Source organism: Ovis canadensis, chromosome 14 (genome assembly GCF_042477335.2).
Source record: "Ovis canadensis isolate MfBH-ARS-UI-01 breed Bighorn chromosome 14, ARS-UI_OviCan_v2, whole genome shotgun sequence".
NCBI classification, from domain to species: Eukaryota; Metazoa; Chordata; class Mammalia; order Artiodactyla; family Bovidae; genus Ovis; species Ovis canadensis.
The window spans coordinates 64,179,391-64,186,088 of NC_091258.1; positions in this window are offsets into that span (position 1 = coordinate 64,179,391).

Consider the following 6,698-nt stretch of genomic DNA (forward strand, 5'->3'; position numbering starts at 1 on the left):
CTCTAGTACTCTTGCCTGGAGAATCCCCATGGACAGAGGAGCCTGGTGGGCCACAGTGCATGGGGTTGCACAGAGTTGGACAGGCATGAGCGACTGAGCACAGCCCAGGGTGGCGTCTGAAGTTAATCACCCAGGTACCTAGTTAAGGGGTGATTCACACGGAGGCTCAGACCTTGGAGGGCCTAGACGCCTGGTTTAGGAGTGGCTTAATGTGGGGGTCTTAATACCTAGTTTGGGGTGAGCCAACCTTGGGGCCCAGCTGCTGAGTCTAAGTTTGCCAACTAGTGGGTTCCTAATGCTTGTTTTGCTTTGGGGGTGCTGAGACCAAGGGTCCAGCAGTCTCTTTTTGAGGTGTCTCAGCGTCAAGTGTTGTTCAGACTGTGGTGATGAAGAGGTTGGAGATTACTGCCTGTGGGGGTCCCACTGCTTATTTTATTTTTTAAATTCTTTTAAAATTCTTTTATTTTTATTTTTTGGCCACAACACTTGGCACATGGGATCCCAGTTCCCTGACCAGGGATTGAACCCACAACCCCCGCAATGGAAACATGGAGCCCCAACCGATGGACCACCAGGGAAGTCCCCATCGTTTATTTCAGTGGTGACAGTGGCTCTGAATCCAGGTACACACTTGGGGGCTGGGTGAGCCTCGGGACTTAGTTAAGAAATCTGGGGGTGACTGTGGATTTCCAGTGTCATGATGGTGGGTAATTGGGCTGAGATCAAGAAGTTTGAGCCGGGGAGTTGAGGCTAGTTTGAGGCACCTGACTATGGCGGTTCACGTTTCTAGTCTGGGGGAAATCACTGAGCTTAGGGATACAGAGGCTTCGCTTTGGGGAGGGCTTGAATTAGTCTCCTGTGGCCAGTAACAAACCAAGTGGCTTAAGACAGGAGAAATTTATTCTCTCCCAGTTCTGGAGGCCAGAAGCCCCAAATGAAGATGTCAGCAGGGCTGCCATCCCTGCAAAGTCTCCAGGGGAGGATACTTCCCGGTCTCTTCCTGCCTCGGTCCTCACATGGCCTTCTCTGCATCTGCGGTTTGCTTATCTTCCGTCCCTTATAAGGACATCATCATCGTCATTGGATTTAGGACGTCTCCCTAGCTAACGCAGGATGGTCTCATCTGGAGATCCATCACTTAATGATATCCTTTTTTTTTTTAACTTAAATATGTTTTAAAACTTATTTATTAATTTTTTTCGCTGTGCTGGGTCTTCGTCGCTCCATGGGCTTTTCTCTAGTTTGCAGTGAGCAGGGGCTACTCTGTAATTGCGGCACACAGGCTTCTCATTGCAGTGGCTTCTCTTGTCGCAGTTCACGGGTTCTAGGGCATAAGGGTTTCAGTAGCTGCTGATCCCCAACTCTGGAGTGCAGGCTCAATAGTTGTGGTGCATGGCCTCAGTGGCCCCACGCATATGGAATCTTCCTGGACCAGGGATCAAACCCATGTCTCCTGGGTTGGCAGGTGGGTTCTTTACCATGGAGCCACCAGGGAAGCCTCAACTCAATGACATCTTCAAAGACTCTTTATCCAATAATGTCACATTAGCAGGTTAGGATATGGGCATCTTTGGGGGACCACTGCAACCCACCACAGGGGGGTTTGAGGAAGGCACCTTACATTCTGAGTTTGAGTTTCTCTGATTATGACGTTCCCAGAATTTATTTTAGGATGACTGACCTTGAGGGTCAGCTGCACATGCCTGATTTGGAGGTTCCTGGCTTGATGTGCCTACTTTTAGGATAACAGCCTGTGAGATATTAACAGTTAGTGTAGGAGTAACTGAAGGTTGGGGGCCAGAGGTATAGTTTGGGGACTGTAGTTTGTAGTCGCTCAGTTGTGTCCAACTCTTTGCAACCCACGGACTATAACAGTCCATGGAATTCTCCAAGCCAGAATACTGGAGTGGGTAGCCATTCCCTTCTCCAAGGGATCGTCCCAACCCAGGGATCAAACCTAGGTCTTCTGCATTGCGGGTAGATTCTTTACCAGCTGAGCCACCAGGGAAGCCCAAGAATATTGGAGTGGGTAGCCTATCCCCTTCTCCAGGGGGATCTTCCCAGCCCAGGAATCGAACCAGGGTCTTCTGAACTGCAGGCAGATTCTTTACCAGCTGAGCTACCAGGGGAGCCAATTTGGGGATCACTAAGCTTCAGTGTCAGAGTCCTGTCTTTGGGGATGCCTGAGGTTGGGAGGCTAGCTGGCTAGTTTGTGGGTTAACTTATTAAGTTCCCAAGTCTTAGGGGAGGTAATGGGGGAGGGAGCTCAGATGTGCATTTTAAGGACAACTGATGATGGAGTTCCAGATGACAAGTTGGGGAGTTAGTCAAGCTGGTTGTTCAAATGCCTTGGTTGGAGTTACCAGTGATTGGGTCCAGATGCAAGGCTGGGCTGTGGGGAGAGTGGGTGTCTGAGTCTGCTGGGGCAACTACATGACTAATGTCAAGTTGCTACGGGGTTCCTGACCTTGTCTCAGTGGAAACTGAGTCTGAGGAGCCAGCCAACTGTCTAGTTTGGGGGAATCTTAAGCAGGGTGGAGCCCTGAACCCAAATTTGGAGTGAGTCTGGGGCCCCAGTTGTCAAGACTGGAGTTGCTCAGTTCTGGGGTGACTGAGTCTCAGCCCCACTTCCTAGTTTGTGTTGACAACAGCAGTCACACCCTGCGTGGGGTGAGAGCAGCTGGGGACCCGTTTGTCTAGCTCCTGGTGACTTAGCTCAAGGTCCTGATGTTTGCCTAGGGCTCAGTGAGGAAAGTCTAGTTTAGGTGTGCCAACTTTAGGGCCTCTGATGCCTAATTCTGGGGTGACTGAGTCTGAGGGAATAAGTGTCCACTTTAGGGGTGACATGTGGAGTTACTTGGGGGTGAATGATCTGAGGTTCAGCTTCCTTATCTTCTCAGTGTCTTGGGATGGAGGTTTGGTGTGAATGGAGCTGAGGTCCAGAACCCTCGTCTAGGGGTGTCTGGGGCTGGGCTGTGGGTGGAGTGGGTGTCTGAGTTTGAGTAACTTTACATGGCCTGGGGTGACTCAGCTCAAGGTATGGGTCTGACTATAGGGGTCTCTAGTCTGCGTGGGGGTTTCTGAGAGATGGTGGGGACTCGCGCCTGGTTTGTGGGTTTGCAGCCGCCTCCTTTGCGGGAATTGGAGACTGGGGCCCAGAAGTGCTAAAGATCCCAGCCATCCCCAGGTCTGAGGAACCCCAGCTTCAGTGCTGCCCCCAAGACTGGGCCCCTCCTGTGGATCTTGCGGGCTGATCCATTTCTGGGGTGACTGATTTGGGGGTCCCACGCCTGGCATACGTGGGTCTGGAGGGGACAGAGGCGGCCCGGGCGGGCGGGCGTGGGGGCGCTGAGGCGCAGAGCCGGGCTGCGGCCCCGGGGGCTGGCTGCGGCGGGGGTTCCCGCGGGAAGCAGAGCGCGGCGGGGCAGCCGGCGGCGGGAGGGCGAGCGCCGGAGTGACAGGAGAGGAAGAAAAATGGGCCGAGAAATCAGAGTGGACGCGCGGGGGGCGCGAGTCCGGGAGCCGGCGGCGGCGGCGGCGGGCGGGGGCCGCGCCTCTGCCTCGAGGGACGCCGCCCGCGCGCCTTCCCGGGGACCCCCGCCCTGGAGGCTGGAGCCGGTGATCCGACCCCTCCCCTAATTCCAACCCCGCGCCCCTCCGGGTTCCCGGGATCCAGGTCCCCTCTCGAGTCCCCTGTGCCCCTCCCGAGCTCTCCCTCCCTCCAGGGAGTTGTGTTTACTTTCTCCACCTCCTGACTCCTGGGCGCGGCACCTTCTCCCTGCGTCCTCCGCCTGCTTTCTATCCGTGTCGCCCACTTTCTAAACTCTGCCTCTGCGGCCTAACCTCCCTCCCCTTCGCCTCCGACGCCCCCTCCTCCTTTCCTAACTCTTCCCCTGCAGTACAACTCCCTCCTTCTTCAACCCCACCCTCCCCCCATATTTTCTGCACCCCCTCTCCCCACCCAACCCTTCCAAAGGTTGGAAGCGGAAATACGGCGCGCGGCGGGGGAGGGGCGGCGGCGGCGGCGGCGGCGGCGGCGGCGGCGGCGGCGGCGGCGGCGGCGGCGGGGGAGGGGCGGGGCGGGGGCGGCGGCCAATGGAGCGGGAAGCAGGACAAATGAGGCCCGGCCCGCGCGGCCGACAGGCCCCTCCATCTTCCCATTAGCGCCTAATGGCCCCCCCGCCGCCGCCTGATGAAGATTTATCGGCCCCGGAACCCCCGCCCCCTCCGCCCCGGGCCTCCCCCTCGCCCGCCCCGGCCTCCCCCTCCCCCGGCCCCCGCCGCCCGGACACCTGATGAAGCCGTCAGCGGGGCGGCCTCGCAGAGACCCGACGAGACAGCCAGACAGAGATGCCGAGACGACGAAGAGAAAGTTCCGGGGACGCGGAGTCAGGGACCGTGGGAGGGAGTTGAGGGAAGGGTCTGATCGGCAGCACGTGCAGCCCCCCCACCCCTCGCCGCCCCCGCGACCGGGAATCGGTCCTTGATTCGCGGCCCAAGAGGGAAGGAGTCGGGGCGGGGGTCCTGCCAAGGCTGAGGGTCTGGAAACCTGGACCCAGGAGAGAGGTGGACTCAGGGACCCGGGAGTCCCAGGGGCCTGGGATAGGCCCGGAGCTTGGCCTGGGGTGGGGGGTGGGGGCTGGGTTGGGAGGCCCCTGATTGATTTCTGTTTACCGGCTGTCCCCGGCGGGCGGAAGAGCGAATCGCGCCCCATCCATCAACAGGCTCGCAGCCTCCCTAATAAAAACATTTTACTCCTAAATGATCTCGAACTAATTAACTCAAAGTGTTAATTAAAGTTTGCGCAGACAGCATTGTCATCAGGGAGGGCGGTGGATCCATCTTCCTGAGAGAGAGACAGCGTTTGGGGGGGCATCTGGAGAACAAGGGAGAGTCCCCCCCCCCTCCCGCCACTGATTCCTGTCCGCTGCTCCCCCACCTCTCCCCACAGCCTCCCCTGGTTTTCTCTGCATCTCTTGAGTGTTTTTCTGATGCTCCTTGTACCTGCCTGTGTCTCTTCCATGTTGCCATGTCAGTCTCTTGTCTCTGAGTTTCTGGGTCTCTCTCTCTGTCTCTTTATGATCTCTTGCCAGAAGGCTGTCCCCCCATGTTGCTCTCACCTCCCATTAATGGGGAGCCTTTACCCATGTGTCCGTGTGTGAATTGGGGTTATGTGTGCAGACACACGTGTGTGCTGGGACATGTATGTGGGCATGTGTGTATGTCAGAGGTTACATGTGTCAGAGCTGGTGTGTGCGAGTGTGTACTTGAGTCCAGGAGCCAGTGTGGGGACACCTGATTGTTGGGGGTTATGTATGGCCACGTGTCAGGGCTCATGTGCACAGAGGTACGCATGAGCCCAGCAGCACGTGTGTGTCTAGACGTGTGTGACCCGTGCTGACAGGAGGGCTGTGGGACTCTGGCACGTGTCCCTGAGACAGTGTTTGAGGACTTCTGGGGGTCCCTAGGGACAGAGCCAGGGTCCCCTTCCTGTTTCCATCCGGCACAGGCAGGCAGGAGCAGGCCTGCAGGTCCGCTGGATAAGTGAGTGACCAGGCGTGAACTCAGCTGTAAACTTAGGTGAACTCGTGCACAGGTGCGTGTGTAGCCCCTTCCCTCTGCCCCTGGACAGGGCCTCCTCCTTCCCAGCCCCACTCTCCCCTTCCCCCTCGTCCACAGCCAGAAGCCAGCCCAGGCAAGGGAGCTGGGGCCAGGACAGGCCACCAGGCCATGGGCATCTGTGGGGTGGCTGGCTGGGCGGCCCCGGTGTGAGCTCATACATCAGGGCTGACAGGCTCCGAAAGCCCCGGAATTAAAACCTAAATCGAATATTGATCACCCGCTCCGGCCGTGGCGCCCACTGCGGCCCCCCCAGCTCCCTCACGCTTGCTCCCTGCTCCCCTGCTCTCAGGCGTCGCCGTCACCGCTGTCCTGTCTTTCTCTTTCTTGCCTCCTCTCTCCTCCACTTCTCCCCACCCTGGCCCCACTTGTTCTGGTGAGTGGCTGAGCCCCAGGTGCCCTCTCAGCCAGAGACAGAGAAAGGCACACCCAGAGACTGAGAGATTGACACACAGTCACAGAGATAGAGGGGTGCACAAAACAGACCCCGACCTGAAATAGTTAAATGCAGACCCTCACACAGACCCAGAGCAAGCAACATGGAGACACCAACCCAGGCAGACAGACAGACAAACAGGCGCACACGCACCCACCGATGAACATGCAGGAAGTCCCAGATAGTCACACCCTGAGTCACATAGACACAGACCCACAAAAATACTGCACACAGGGTGTAGCAGTTATACTCAGACACCCACAGGCAGACAGACAGACATGAGCAGGCCCACGGAGTTACAGCTACACACACGGATCCCATGGGCATGGGGCTAGGGACACCCAGAGACAGGCACAGTCACCCAGCAAGTCACCACAACAGAGGCAGAGTGAGACAGAGGGACAGAAAGTAGGAGGTTATCCCTGCGAGGCAGACAGGCTGACACTCAACTCCAATGTGACAAAATACCCGCATTCCCTGTCCCCCGTCTCCACTCCTTCTGACAGAACACCACTCTCCTCGTACTCAGCCCCGCCAGGTGCCTACCCCACGAATGCATACAGAAGCCAGAAAGGCCCTTCACAGGGACAAGGCTCTCAGACCTCACCCCCTGCTCCAAACCAGCTGAGCGGCGCCCTCTGCG